At 33.7% G+C, this 15,861-nt stretch overlaps 1 protein-coding gene across 1 annotated transcript in view; it reads right to left on the bottom strand.

Annotated features, from left to right (window-relative positions):
* The window catches only part of TECPR2 (tectonin beta-propeller repeat containing 2), a 135,855-nt gene that overhangs the window by 109,691 nt on the left and 10,303 nt on the right, over window positions 1-15,861 (bottom strand). The window lies entirely within an intron of this gene.

Raw genomic sequence — 15,861 nt, forward strand, 5'->3', positions numbered from 1 at the left:
ACCTGGGATTTGATCAGTTCAGGGAGTTCCCAGTAAGGAAATTATCTGTACCAATACAAATCAGCAGCTGTTCTACTAAGTGTAAGGAAGTTGCAACACTACTTCACAAAACAGAAAGCTATGAAAGATAAAAACAATTTTAAAGAAACCTTGTGAAGCTTTTTTTTTTTAATATCCTTCTTAACTAAATTAATAAATGCATAGTCTAGGGGCAGCTAGGTGGCACAGTGGATAGAGCAACAGCCTGCTCCTGAACTCCTCCTGAACTCAGGAGGACCAGAGTTCAAATGTGGCCTCAGACACTTAATACTTCCTAGTTGTGTGACCCTTGGCAAGTCACTTAACCCCAATTGCCTCAGCAAAAAATATAAATAAATAAATGCATAATCTAACCCAGTGTTGCTTTTGACAACTAGTAAGTTTGATGCTTATTGATTAAAGTACTCTTGACTAAGAACCTTCTTTTAATACTGACTAAACTCACAGATAGATTATAGGTGTTGGCAATGTCATTTTGGGGTTTTTTTTCCACATTTTTTTATTTTCAATTGTCTTGCATAGTCAAAACTTAAACTGTTTCAATTACATAGAATCTTTTTTGTATATCATTTCCCCTTTCTTTTCTTTTCAATTAATTCCAATCTTAACTCATTAATAAAATCATAAGCTTACACCTTAGGGGTAACTACAACAGTAAAAAGTCTTTTCCTATTTTTTCATTTTCTATTGTATTATTCAATTTTCATCATATGGCGAATTCTGGGAAAGATATCAATATAACTTATAAAAGACAGGCAGCAAGGATGGCTTGCAATTTTCACAGTGGACAAATTTCTGAAATTAATGAGATCACATTTCCACGTAAAAATTTAAGTATAATAAAATTACTATTTTTAAATTAACTAAACGTGTGCAACAAACATCAATCAACCAAAAAGTAAACAATTTATATCTTTCTCTGATAGGGAGAAATAAACAAACACATATATGTTTTAACAATGTAAAATTCAATTCAACTAATTTCTTAGATATTCCTTCCTTCTTTCCTTCTTTTTTTCCTTCCCTCCCTCCCTCCTTTTTTCTCTCCTTCTCCTTTGTCCACATAAGGAATCATGTCCTTACCTGCTCAAAGGAATATAAATTTTGATCATTGAAACCTCCAAGATATCTTGGGGTTTATTGGCTAGATTTTTTTCCAATATATTTTATTTTTCCAAATACATGTAAAGATAGTTTTCAACATTCATTTTTCTAAAACTTTGTGTTTTAAACTTTTCTCACACCCTCTTTTACCTTCTTCCTCCCCAAGAAAGCAAGCAATCTGATATAGGTTAAATATGTGCAATCCTTTTAAACTTATTTCCATACCTGTCATGATGTGAAAGAAAAATAAAACCAAAGGGGGGAAAAAAAAACACAAGAAAGAAAACAAACAAAAAGGTGAAAATACCATGCTTTAATCCACATTTAGTCTCCATAATTCTCTCTCTCTGGATAAAACTGGCATTTTCTACCCCAAATATATGGGAATTACCTTAAATCACTACATTGTTCAGAAGAGCCAAGTCCATCACAGTTGACCATTACATAATTTTGTTTTTCCAGGTTCTGCTCACTTTACTTAGAACAATTCATACAGATCCTTCTAGGCTTTTCTGAAATCAGCCTGTTCAGCTAGGCTCTTTTAAGGACCATGCCTGACCAACAGTAGATGCTAGATTCTAACCCTACTTGGTCACAGTTATGACCTCTGATAGTTTAAAGTGAGTATAAATAGCAACTATTTCTGTTTTGGTGAAAACCCAAACTTCCCCTCCCGTATTGTTTTTGTGGACTAGATACATTCTTTGCCTTTTTTTTTTTTTTTTTTTTTTTTTTTAAACCTACCCTTAATGACTGTATGGCTATTTCCTCATTTAAATGAGACACGGGGAAAGACCTTAGCTTAAAAAGGCCATCTCCAGGTCGCCTCATCTACTGGCCTCAGATGGTTCCAGAGAGAGTAAGGCCGTTGATTTTGCACAGTCCTGCCTCACTTAAATCCAATTCACTAGCAAGTCATGACATCACCTTTCCGATGTTAGGGTCCTCTTCAAGAACAAGGACAAACAACAGCAGAAATTCTGACTTTAAGGAGATCAAATTATATTTGGAGGGAGAAAGAGAGGAGGAGAAGGGAAAAATAAAAGATCATCAAAGATTATGCTAAAAAATGTGGGATATTATATTACTGAAATAAATGAAAATTTACAATTTTTGTTTAATATATTTACCTAGCATATGTAGAATATAAACATAGTATCTGCAAAATAAACAAAAACTGCTCACTATATACATACATTAACATCAAAACCTCAGACCTCATGATTTAAGGTAATTCCAATAGACTTGGGATGTTGAAAATGCCATCCACATCCAGAGAGAACTATGGAGACTGAATATGTTATCAAAGCAGAGTGTTTTCACCTTTTTGATGTTGTTTGTTTGCTTTTTTTCCCCTTAGATCTGATTTTTCTTGCACATGACAAATATGGAAATATGTTTAAAAGAACTGCACATGTTAGACTGTTTACTGACCTGAGAGGGTAGGCAAGAGAGAAGGGAGAAAAAACTCATAAAAATTAATGTTGAAACAATATTATATGATGATCAGTTCTAATGGACAGGGCTCTCTTCAACAATTGTTCAGTAATGAAGAGAATCAGCTACACCCAGAGAAGGAACTATGGGAAATGAGTGTGGACCCCAATATAGCATTTCCACTCTTTCTATTATTGTCTGCTTGCATTTTTGTTTTCCTTCTCAGGCTTTTTTTACCTTCTTTCTAGACCCCATCTTCTCATGCAGCAAGATAACTGTATAAATATATATACATATAAGTGTATTTAACATATACTTCAACATATTTAATATGTATTGGACTACCTGCCATCTAGGGGAGGGGGTGGGGAGAAGGAGGGAAAAGTTGGAACCCAAAGTTTTGCAAGGGTCAATGTTGAAAAATTACCCATGCAGATGTTTTATAAATAAAAAGCTATAATAATAAAAAAAATAGAAAACAAAAGTTAACGTTGAAAACTATTTTTATATCTATTTGGAAAAAATGAAATGCTACTGAAAAAAAATTTTTTTTAAAAAACATCAAACCTCAGAAAGCACAAAGAACTCAACAAAAATAATTGCTCGTAATTGTTAGAAAAAGTTGTAATCTCTTGATTCTTCCACAGTGCAACAACATACAATGTGCCATAATTCCTCAAAACAATGACTGTCCAATGTGTAAAAGAAGTTTGGGGACCACTGTAATAAACAAATAGATAAACAAATGCAGCAAGAAAAATTTTAAAAAGCAGGAAGAGGAAGGAAAAAATTCAAGAATAAAAAGGCTGATTGTAAACTTGGGCAAATGGAAGGATAATTGGTACCTCCAAGAGAACGAATAAAGACTAGATTAGGGTAGTAGTTGGAAGAAAACACGTCCAGTTTTTTGTTTTGTTTTGCTAAGGCAATTGGGGTTAAGTGAGTCACACAGCTAGGAAGTGTTAAGTGTTTGAAACCAGATTTGAACTCAGGGCCTTCTGACTTCAGGGCTGGTGCTCTATCCATTGTGCCACCTAGCTGCCCTCAACATGTCCAGTTTTATGTATATATGTAGTCTTTTAGATGACAGCTATACACCTGGGGAAAAAATCCAATAGGCAGTTGCCAATGTACAATGTATTTCTATAGTACTTTCAACAGGAGATCTGCAAAAAGATTAATAAGGTCAAATACACTGATTTAGAAGTTATCTGTGTGAGAGTCCAAAAAGAGAAGGGAAGACTCAGGATAGAGTCTTGGGGGAAAACTGACAGTGAGGGGGCAGAAGTTAGATCCAGAAAGATCAGAGGAGGAGAACCTAGAGAGGAACAATATCACAAAAGTCCACAGAATAGAGCATGCCCAAAAGAAAGATGTGGTCAGCAGTGTTAAAAGCAGTACAAAGGTGTCTAAGGATGAAAACTAAGGAGAAAAAAACCGATTAGATTTAGCTATTTTTAAGTTATTAGATGAGAAAACAATTCTAGAGAAAACAATTTTCATCACTCAAAGGAAGAAAGAACTGTTACAATTCCTTTAAAGCTTTGAAACATTCTAATTGCTATTCAGTTTTAATAGTTTAATCATTGGTCATGTCATAAAAAAATTAATAATGTCCATCCATTTTTAACATCAAAAAACATATTGCTCCAAATGTAGGCCAGAGCACTAAAATGAAGTCTTTTTCAAAGGAAAATGTTTAGGTATATGTCTAATAAATGGTCTAAGACTATATACATAGTTTTATAAAAGTTATATGTGAGAGGAGAAAGGTCAACTTCTACATTCAGATTTATACTGTAAGCTCCTTGGTCACAAATAACTTCACTATATACAACTTCAGTTCAATACAATCTCATTTTATTCCAATAAATGATGGAAAAAACAGCCAAGAAAGGCATCTTATCAGCACAGTTATTATCTTTTTGGCAGGCACCATCATCTTTAGATGGCATGTCAAAATAATTAACACAAAAAGGAAGATAACAGAACATGCTCTATTGTTTTCTAGGGACTTTTACCTTTACGGAGTTGTCCTTTTGCTTATATGCAAATTTACAAAAAAATAAAAATGATAATGCAGATAACAAGGCTATAGGTACATTTTATCAGACTATGGAGTATTGTAAATACCCACAAATTAAAGGTAAGATTTTAGTCAAGAGAATTAATGTGCATATTGTATATATAAAAGCATAAATTGCCTCTTGAAGAGTATGGAGGAAAATGATCAGAAAAAAAAAGAAAACCAAAGAGTGAAATATATGAGTTCAATTGATGCATTAACTTAATGTACCCAGAAACATTGTTTTTGTCTAGCTACTTCTGAAATTATGCATATTTCCATATTAGCTATTAAAAAAAAAAACAAGAAAAATAAAGTTATACTTCGATTTGCATTCAAGAATTCATCAGTTCTTTCATGGGAGATAGCATTTTTTCAAGTCCTTTGGAATTATCTTGGACCACTGCATTCTCAGAGTGGTCAAGTCTTTCACAATTAATCATCATTACAACATTGTAGTTAACTATGCACAAAAATCTCCTGGTTCTTTTTACTTCACCTTGCTTCAATTCATATAGCTTTTTTTATCATTTTTTTCTGAAACCACCTCCTTGTCATTTTTTATAGCACAATAGTACTCCACCATAATCATATGCCACAACTTGAACAACCATTTCCCAAATGATGAGCATCTCCTCAATTTCCAATCCTTTACTATCACAAAAAAAGCTGCTATAAATATCTCTGTACATATAGAGTCCTTTTCCCTTTCTGTTGATCTCTTTGGAATAAACATCTAGTAATAGTCTTGTTGAATCAAAAGATATGCACAATATTATAGCCCCTTGGACACTGTTCCAAATTGTTCTACAAAATGATTGGACCACTCCACTATTCCACCTAACAATTTATTAGTATAGCTATTTTTTCCTCATCTCCTCTAGCATTTGTCATTTCTGATAAGTATAAGTGATTCCTCAGTTATTTTAATCTGTATTTCTCTAATCTTTTTTTTATCTACCCTCCTATTTCTTAAATAGAACCATATAGTTTAGATATTTACCACCTCATAATATAGTTTAAGATTTGGTACTGCCAAACTTACTTCTTTTATATTTTTTTATTAGTTTCTTTAAAATTCTTGACCCTTTGTTCTTCCAAATGAATTTTATTGTTTTTTTTTTCCTAACTCAGTAAAATAATTTTTAGTAAACTGAATTGAAATGGCATTGAATAAATGGCATTCAAATTGAATAGTCAGATAAAATTATCATTTTGGCTTTGCCTACTCATGAACAAATAATATTTTTCTAATTATTTACATCTAACTGCATTTGTATAAAGAATGTTTTATGATTGTGTTCATATAGTTCCTGGGTTTGTTCTGGCAGATATACTCTCAGGTATTTTATCTACAATTATTTTAAATGAAGTATTTCTTGCTATAGCTTCTTAAAGGATTTTATTGGCAATATATAAAAACGCTAATAATTTATGAGGGTTTATTTTATACCCTACTACTTTACTAAAGTTATTGTTTCCACTAGTTTTTTAGTTGAATCTTTAGGATATTCCAACTGTATCATCAAATCATATACAAAAAGTGATAGCTTATTACCTCATTTCCCATTCTGATTGCTTCAATTTCCTTTTCTTCTCTTATTGCTATTGCTAGCATTTCTAAAACAGTATTGAATAATACTGGTGACATATAGTAGTTTCCCTGTTCATCTCTTTTAATTTAATTAATTTTAGCTTTAACTTTGTTGGAGATCAAAGCATACTGTTTTCACTTTTTTCCCCCCTTTCTTGTGGCTTTTCCCTTTTGTTCTGATTTTTCTCTCCCAACATGACTCACAGAAATATGTAAAAAAAAAAAAAAAAAAAATGAACAACCACAAAAAAAAAAAATTTGAAATTAAAAAAAAAAAAAAACTTACTACAGTGACAAGGAAGACCAAGTCAAACTTAGAAGAAAACAATGTGAAAATAGCTACAAGGGGAAAAAAGCCTCAAAAACAATTGCTGAATTGGATCCAAGCCTAACAAGAATTCCTGGAAAAGTTAAAGAAAGAGATAATGATAGGGAATAACTATTCTGGTCACACAGAGAATAACTGGGGAAAAATAGGATGCAAACAAGTTATAAAAAAAGAATTAATAGCTTGATCTCCTTAAAAAGAACTGGACAAGTGAAAGCTAATGATTCCATGAGACATCAAGAAACAATTTAAAAAATTTTAAACGATGGAAAAACAGATGAAAAAGTGAACTAGCTCATTGAGGGGGGGGGGGGGGGAACAGCTAATTTGTAATATAGATCAAGGAAAGATAATTTAAGAACTCCAAAATCAAAGAGAAAATACTTCAAACAGCCAGAAAGAATATATTTAGAATATAGTTTTCTCTTTAACCCAGTTTTGATGAGAATAAGATTCCAACTCTACCAGCCTTCCTCCTCCTCCTCCTCCACTTGCTTCTTGTATATCAATTTTTCCTTTTGTGACTCATATATGAGATAATTGCCTCTTTTTATCTCTCCTTACTCAGTTTTGATTTTTAGAATTAATCTATTTTACTCAGCTCAGCCCAAGTCTTTCTTTCAAACTACCCGAGTAAGGGTAAGTCATAAAGGGTACTGATGATATTTTCACATATAAGAAGTAAATAGTTTGATCTTATTTAGACTCTTATAATTGATCTTTAATATTACATTATGTTTCTCTTGAATCTTATATACCAAATTTCCCACTGAGTTCTGGTCTTTTTGCCACTAATGCTTAAAAGTCTTTCAGTTTGTTGAGCATCCTCCCCCTCCCCCCCCCCATTTGTTCAGAATTATATTCAATTGTGGAGGGTAAATTATTTTTGGTCCCAACACCAGGTCTTTTGTTCTTCAAAATATTACAGTCTAAGACTTACAGTCTTTTAATATAGAACTGCCAGATCTTGTGTAATCACAGCTCCATAATATTAAATTTTTTTTTCCCTTATTGCTTACATTAATTTCTCCTTAAGTTTGAAGCTTTGAAATTTGACTACGATAGTGCTCTAAATTTTCATCCTGGGATTCCTTTCAGGTGATGGTTTTTTTTTCCTATTTCTACTTTTACTTTACTCTCATCTTCTAAAATCATAGGGAAATTTTTCCTTAAAAATTTCTTGTATTATTCTATCAAGACTTTTTTTTTTTGGTCACAACTGTGAGGTAGTCCAAAAAATCTTTGATAACTATATATTGTAATCAATTCTGTTACTGGAATGGGGGAAGAATGTTCCAGGCCTCAGGTCCTTCTGTTATTTTCTGAGCTCTATCCAGGGTCTAACCATGAGCAGTTCTCTCTATCCCCAAGCTATGGCTAGGGCCCCCTAGCCACACTGTCCTGCAAATTCTCTTGCTCTCTATGGTCCTTCTGGCAGCTGCAACTTCACCTCTCTTCGTTCTCCTGGATCTAGGGTACTCTAGGAACTCTTCTCTCCTGCAAAGATTATAATCTTAGCTCTTTTGCTTTCTATAATATAACTAAGCATTCCTATGAAAGACACTAAATCTGGTGTTATTTTGACTGTGGCTCCATAATATTCTGGCTGTTTGAAGTATTCTCTTTATTTGGCTATACTATTCTAGGGAGTTTTCATTTTGGGATCTCTTTCAGGAGGTGATCAATGTATTCTTTTATTTTCTATTATACCTCTGGATCTAAGATATCAGAACAGTTTTCCTCGACAATTTCTTGAAACATGATATCTAAGCTTTTTTTTTTTTTGGCTGAGGCAATGGGGGTTAAGTGACTTGCCCAGGATCACACAGCTAGGAAGTGTTAAGTGACTGAGATCACATTTGAATTCAGGTCCTCCTGACTTCTTTTTCTAATCAAATTATCCAAAGGTTTATTTATTTTGTTGGTTTTTTCATAAAAACAACTCTTAGCTTTAATAATAATAGCTTTTTTTAATTTTAATTTTATTCCTCTCTTTTGATTTTTTAGAATTTCCAATTTGATATTTAATTGAGGAGGCTTTAATTTATTCTTTTTGCATTGTATGACCAATTCATTTATCTCCTCTTTCTCTATTTTATTCACATAGGCATTTAAAGTAAAATTTCCCCAAAAAACTGTTTTGGCTTCTGCCCCTAAGTTTTAATATGTTATCATTATCCTGGGTATTATTGATTGTTTCTATGATTTGTTGTTTTTACCATTCAATCTCTAGAATTAAACTGTTTCAGGATGATTTCAGAAAGGCCTGGAGAGACTTACACGAACTGATGCTAAGTGAAATGAGCAGGACCAGGAGATCATTATATACGTCAACAACAATACTAGATGATGACTAGTCCTGATGGATCAGGCCATCCTCAGCAACAAGATCAACCAAATCATTTCTAATGGAGCAGTAATGAACTGAACTAACTATACCCAGAAAAAGAACTCTGGGAGATGACTAAAAACCATTACATTGAATTCCCAGTCCCTATATTTATGCACACCTGCATCTTTGATTTCCTTCACAAGCTAATTGTACAATAATTCAGAGTCTGATTCTTTTTGTACAGCAAAATAATGTTTTGGTCATGTATACTTATTGTGTATCTAAGTTATATTTTAATATATTTAACATCTACTGGTCATCCTGCCATTTAGGCCTTTAGGAAAGTTACCCATGTATATATCCTGTAAATTAAAGGCTATTAAATAAAAAAAAAAAAAAAATAAAAAAAAAAAAAAAATAGAATTAAACTGTTTCATTTCCAATTCGTTTTTAGCCTACTTTGGTTTATTTTCCCCTAGTCCTTTATTGTATTAATTTTTGTTTCATGATCTGAAAATTATGAATTTATTATTTCTGCCTTTCTATATTTCATTGTGAGATTTTTATACTCTAATGGTCAAATTTGTATACATTCCACGTACTGCCGAGAAAAAAGTAAATTCCTTTCTATCCCCCTTCAGTTTTCTCCAAAGGTGTATCATCTAAGTTTTCTTAAGATTCTATTAACCTCATTAACTGTGTTCTTGTTTATTTTGTGATTAGATGTATTTAATTCTGAAAGGGGGAAGTTGAACTCCCCCATTAGTATAGTTTTGTTTTCTATTTCTTCCTGTAACTGACTTAACTTCTCTAAGAATTTGGATGCTGTACTACTTGGTGCATATATATTTAGCACTGCGATTACTTCATTGTCTATGGTACTTTTTAACAAGATGTACCTTCCTTCTTTATCTCTTTTAACTTTTTTTTTTTTAACTTTAATATGTTTTTTTCTTTCCTATTTCCCTTTTTATGCTTCTTTTGAGTCCTGTGTTTGAAGATCAAATTTTCTGCTTAGTTCTGGTCTTTTCCTTAGATATAATTGAAAGACCCTCACTTCACTGAAGATCCATTTCCTCCCCTGAAAGATTATGCTCAAGTCTTGCTGGATAGTTGATTCAATTTGCTCAATTTTATTTTTCAACGTATGATTTTCTTCAGTTATCTTTTGTATCTCCTTTTCTATTTCATTAATTCCACTTTTAAAGATGGTGTTTTCTTTGGTAATTTTTTTTTTTTACATTTGCCAATTGTATTTTTAAAATTTTGTTAAAATTTATTTTATTTGAAAAAAAAACAGAAAAGGAATATTAAACAAAATAAGGTTAAAAAAAAAAGAGAGAGAGAGAACATTGTCATGCCCATATGAACATCAGGGAGGATTCAAAATATATACCAAATTACCAGATCAAGAAAGTATATATATATATATATATATATATATATTAGTAGAATTAATTATATTAATGAATGTCCATTTTTTCTTTACTTCCTTGTAAATTGTTCTTTGGTTTTCTGCTATATATCTTATTCATCTTACTCTTTTTTCCTCCTTTTATCCCTCCCACCCTCAAGCAAGCTGCAGTTAAATATAAAGATATATTTATGTATACATGTAGACATGTATAATACATACACACACAATCATTCACACACACACACCCCCACATACACACACATCTTTCCTATCCCTGCTGATTTTTTAATTATATTCTGCTCTATAAGTTGCCCTTGCTATTACTTAAACTCCCCCCACCTAAGGATTCCTCCCTTGTCTTCTTCCCATATCCTTTGCTTCCGGGTCTGCCCATCCCTCCCCACTTATTTCTTTATAGATATTTGAGGGTATTATACCCATCATAGTATATAGGGAGTGTTACCTATAAATACATTCCCAATGTGATTAGGTTTTCAGAATTCCTCCCCCCTCTAATGCCTCTGTGTCTATTATTCCTCTACATGTCATTTATATAATATGATTACTGTTTTTACCTTAATTATGCCACTTTCTTTTGAGCTATTCTATTGTTGATGTGAATCTTAAATATATAATATACATTTCCTATGTAAAAATAACAATTTGTCCATGTTTAAAGTTTGTCCACTGTGCATACCCTTTGATCCAGCAGTGTTACTACTGGGCTTATATCCCAAAGAGATCTTAAAGAAGGGAAAGGGACCTGTATGTGCAAAAATGTTTGTGGCAGCCCTTTTTTGTAGTGATTAGAAACTGGATTTTTTTATTATTATTATAACTTTTTATTGACAGAACATATGCCTGGGCAATTTTTTACAACATTATCCCTTGCACTCACTTCTGTTCCGACTTTTCCCTTCCCTCTCTCCACTCCCTCCTCTAGATGGCAAGCAGTCTTATACATGTTAAATATGTTACAGTAAAACCTAGATACAATATATATGTGCAGAACCAAACAGTTCTCTTGTTGCACAGGGAGAATTGGATTCATAAGGTAAAAACAACCTGGGAAAAAAAACAAAAATACAAACAGTCCACACTCATTTCCCAGTGTTCCCTCTTTGGGAGTAGCTGCTTCTGTCCATCACTGATCAACTGGAACTGAGTTAGATCTTCTCTTTGTCGAAGATATTATAAACTGGAAATTGAATAGATGCCCATCAATTAGAGAATGGCTGAATAAATTATGGTATATGAATGTTATGGAATATTATTATTCTGTAAGAAATAACCAGCAGGGTGATTTCAGAGAGGCTTGGAGAGACTTGCATGAATTGATGCTAAGTGAAATGAGCCGAATCAACAGATCCTTATACATGGCAACAACAAGATTAAACAATGATAAACTCTGATGGATGTGGCTCTCTTCAACAACGAGATGATTCAAACCAGTTTCAATTGTTCAGTAATGAAGAGAATCAGCTATACCCAGAGAGAGAACTATAGGCGATGCCGATGGACCACAACATAGCATTTCCACTCCTTCTCTGTTATTGTTTGCTTGCATTTTTGTTTTCCTTCTCAGGCTTTTTTTTTTCTTTCAAGATTCGATTTTTCTTGTACAGCAAGATAACTGTATAAATATGTATATATATTAGATTTAACATATACTACCTGCCATCTACGGGAGGGGATGAGGGGAAGGAGGGGAAAAGTTGGAACAGGTTTTGCAAGGGTCAGTGTTGAAAAATTACCCATGCATATGTTTTGTAAATAAAAAGCTATATTAAAAAAAACAAACAAACAAACAAACAAAAAACCAATTTGTCCATGTTAAGTTCCCTAAACTGATTTTTATATTGGCTTTTATATGTTAAATTTTCTGTTAAGTTCAAGTTTGATAAAAAATCTTGAAAATCTGCAAGTTCATTGACAGGATATGATATTTTTGGCTGCAAGTCTAGTCCAAATGTATTTTCAAATGAATTGTTTTCATTTTCCAAGCTTTTTGACTTTCACATACCTCTCATTTCTTTTCCCAATTTTTCTTCTACTTTTCTTATCTGACTTTTAAAATCCTTTATGAGTTCTTCTAAAAAGGCTCCTTGGGCTTGAGACCAACTCATTTCCCCCTCTTTGAGGTTTTGCATGCAGGCATTTTGTTCTCTTCTATGATGATATTTTGGCCTTATCTGTCATCACAATATCTTTCTATGATCAAAGTTCCTTTTTGTTTCTTGTTCATTTTCTTTCTTCTCCCCCTTTCCCCCATTTTGTGACTTTTAAATTTGAACTCTGCTCCTGGGGAACAAAGGGGCACTGTCAAGCTTCTTGTGCAGCTTTAGCTCTGAGCACAAAGGCTCCTTGTGTTTGGTGACTTGCTCACAGCACTGGAGATTGCTCGATTTTGAGGGCTGGTAATTTACATTCTGTGTTGGGACTGAAGAGTGCCCCACTGGTCTCCTCTATCAATTTTCTATTCAAACAGGATCAAGGGCCGTGGTTGTTGATCTGTGCTGTGATGAAGACCTTTCCATTCACTTTTTTGGACGCTCTCTGAGCTAAACTGTGCATCCTTTCACCTTAATGAGACTCACCTTTCTTGAAGTCCTTCCAACTTGTCATGAGCTGGAACCATCCTGTCTCTTCATAGGCTCTGTCCAGTCTATAAGACTCTATTGAGAGGTTTGATTTCATGTTGTTTTTGAGAGAAACTAGGAAAGCTTAAGAAGCTTCCTGGTCCACAGGACCAGCTGTAGGGAGCTGGCACTAATCTACAGGTGATAATGCCACATTCCAAAAGACCTTGAATAGGAATCTCCTAATCATATCATGGAGGAATCTCCTAATCACATCCTACATGACCAAGCACTGTCCTAACTTTGAATAGGCAGGTATCTAGGCATCCCCTAATCACATCATAGAGCTTCCTAAGACCCAGAGACACCTGAGCAGCTCATCCTTGGGCAGGATACCAACCCTTTGTCTAGGACCCCCACCCTATACTGTGTTTTCACAACCCTGCCTCCTTTTCTACTGCTATATATATCTGTACTATTGCACCCATTAAAATGAGGCTTGATCAGATGGATTTGTCTTGCCTCCATTCTGCGTGTCCCCTCTCTCTTGCCCTTATCTCTCTTTTCTTCCAGGGTCCACACAATGCCTCGCGGGCCGAGGCAACCAGCCACAAACACTAGAGATCCTCTTTGCTTTGTAACTGTGACCAGGGCCCCAGCTCCAAAGTGACCAACCATCAGCGCTCCTCTATGCCCTGGAACTACAACCCAGAACTTCATGTGGACAATAGTGTTGCCAATCAGTGCCAGCTGTATCCAATACTAGTAAAAGATCCCCTATAAACTTTTATCAGTTATCCAACCCTGTCATGAATCTGGGCTGAGAGATCCTGAAGCTACTGCTGATGTTGCAGATGCTGTTGCCACCACTACATACACGGAGTTCTAAACAGGTCTCCACCCTGGGGTCAAAGATTTCTTCTGCCAACCGCTTAAGTTTTCTTAGGCCAGAAATATTTCTCACCATGATGTTTTGTTGGCTCTAACACTCCAAAATTTTATTTGAGGCATTATTTTTAAATTGTTGGAAGAGAATGTTGGCTCAGTTTAGCTAGATTTGAGCCCTAATCTACATGAGAGAAATAATTTTAAGAACCAACGGTCTACCCAAATTAATTTACTTATTTGGTGTCATACCAATCAAACTTCCAAAAAAACTATTTTATAGAGCTAAAAAAAAAAAATTATCTAAAAGAATACAAGTTGAATTTTATCAAGATATCAATGAAAAAATATAAAAGACTGTAGAAGGTGGCTTTGTTGTCAGATTTCAATATGTATTACAAAGTGGTAATCATCAAAACTGGTAGTGGCTAAGAAATAGAATAATGGATCAATAGTATAGATTAGTTACATCATGCATAGTAGTTAATGACTACATGTAACTCAACCACTCAGAATTACCACCAAATAAACACCATCTAGTGTTTGACAAAGCCAAAGAGTCAATATTTTGGGACAAGTAATCACTATTTGACAAAAATTGCTTGGGAAAGCAGTTTAGCAGAAAGCAACATCTTACACAATATATCAATATAAAGTCAAAATGGGTACATGATTTAGTCATAAAGAGTGACACTATAAGCAAATTAGGGAAGCACAGAATATTTTCCCTGTCCGATTTATAGATAACGGAAGAAATTATGATTAAAGAAGAGATAGAGAACATTATAGGATATAAAATAGATTATTTTGATCTACATTAAATTAAAAAGGGTTTGCACAAATAAAACGAATGCAGTCAAGATTAAAAGGGAAATGGGAAACTAGGAAATTTTTTTCAAGTTTCTCTTATATAAAGCCCTCATTTCTCAAATATATAGGGGAACTGAGTCAAATTTATAAAAAAATAAGAGTCATTTTCCAATTGATAAATGGTCAAAGAATATGAATAGTTTTCAGAACAAGAAATCAAAGCTATCAATTGTCATACAAAGGATCTAAGTCACTAGTAGAGAAACGCAAATTAAAACAAATCTGAGATACTACCTCATACCTATCAGAAATGGCAAATGCTTGAGAGGACATGGGAAAAAATACTAATAAACTGCTAGTGGAGTTGTGAACTGGTACAATCATTCTGGAGAACAATATGAAATTATGCCCATAGGACTATAAAATTGGGTCTATGCTTTGACTTTCTAGTTCTAGACACTTTTCTAGATATACAAAGACAATAAAGAAAAAAGAGCTCATATTCTGAGGAATACAAACATGTAAAGCGAAATACGATACAGGAAAATTTAAGATGAAAGACAGCATTAACAAGAGTGATCAGAAGGGCTTCTAAATGATACCAGAGAACAGGCTTGAAGAAAAGGATTCTAAGATTCAACAGCCCTAGATTTGTATACCCTGAATTTAGCACAGTAATTAGAACACAGAAGATATATAATAAATGACTGCTGAACTTCTGATCAAATGAACTAATATACTGAACATGTTACTAGCTATTATTATAAATGTATTACTAGTAAATCACTATAAAATATAAAATGTTTTGCAGAGAAAGGAGAGAGGGTGATCAACAGTGTCAAATACTGCAAAGAGGTGAAGAAAAATGAAGACAAATATGTTCCCGTTAACTGTGCATTAGATATGACAATTAAGAGCTCACTGATATTCAAATGTTCTCTGATAGGTCGAGCGAATATAATAAAGATGACAATACTACCTAAACTAATTTAGTTATTTAGTGCTATATCACTCAAACTCCTGTGTGGTTCAGAAATGGTGAGGGGTCACTATTTAATAAAAAAAAAAAGCTGGAGAGATCTTTAGAAGCAAAGCAAAGTTTATTATACATTCTGGGCATCCCATCCATCAGACAATCAAAGGGAGGAACCACCGTGGTGGGGGGAGGGTCAACACTTTTAATCCCTAATGCAAATACCCTCTCCCTCCCACCACTGACCCTCATCCTTATTGGCTGAGGATCTTACATTCTAAACTCGGGAACTACCCAA

Source organism: Sarcophilus harrisii, chromosome 2 (assembly GCF_902635505.1).
Source record: "Sarcophilus harrisii chromosome 2, mSarHar1.11, whole genome shotgun sequence".
NCBI classification, from domain to species: Eukaryota; Metazoa; Chordata; class Mammalia; order Dasyuromorphia; family Dasyuridae; genus Sarcophilus; species Sarcophilus harrisii.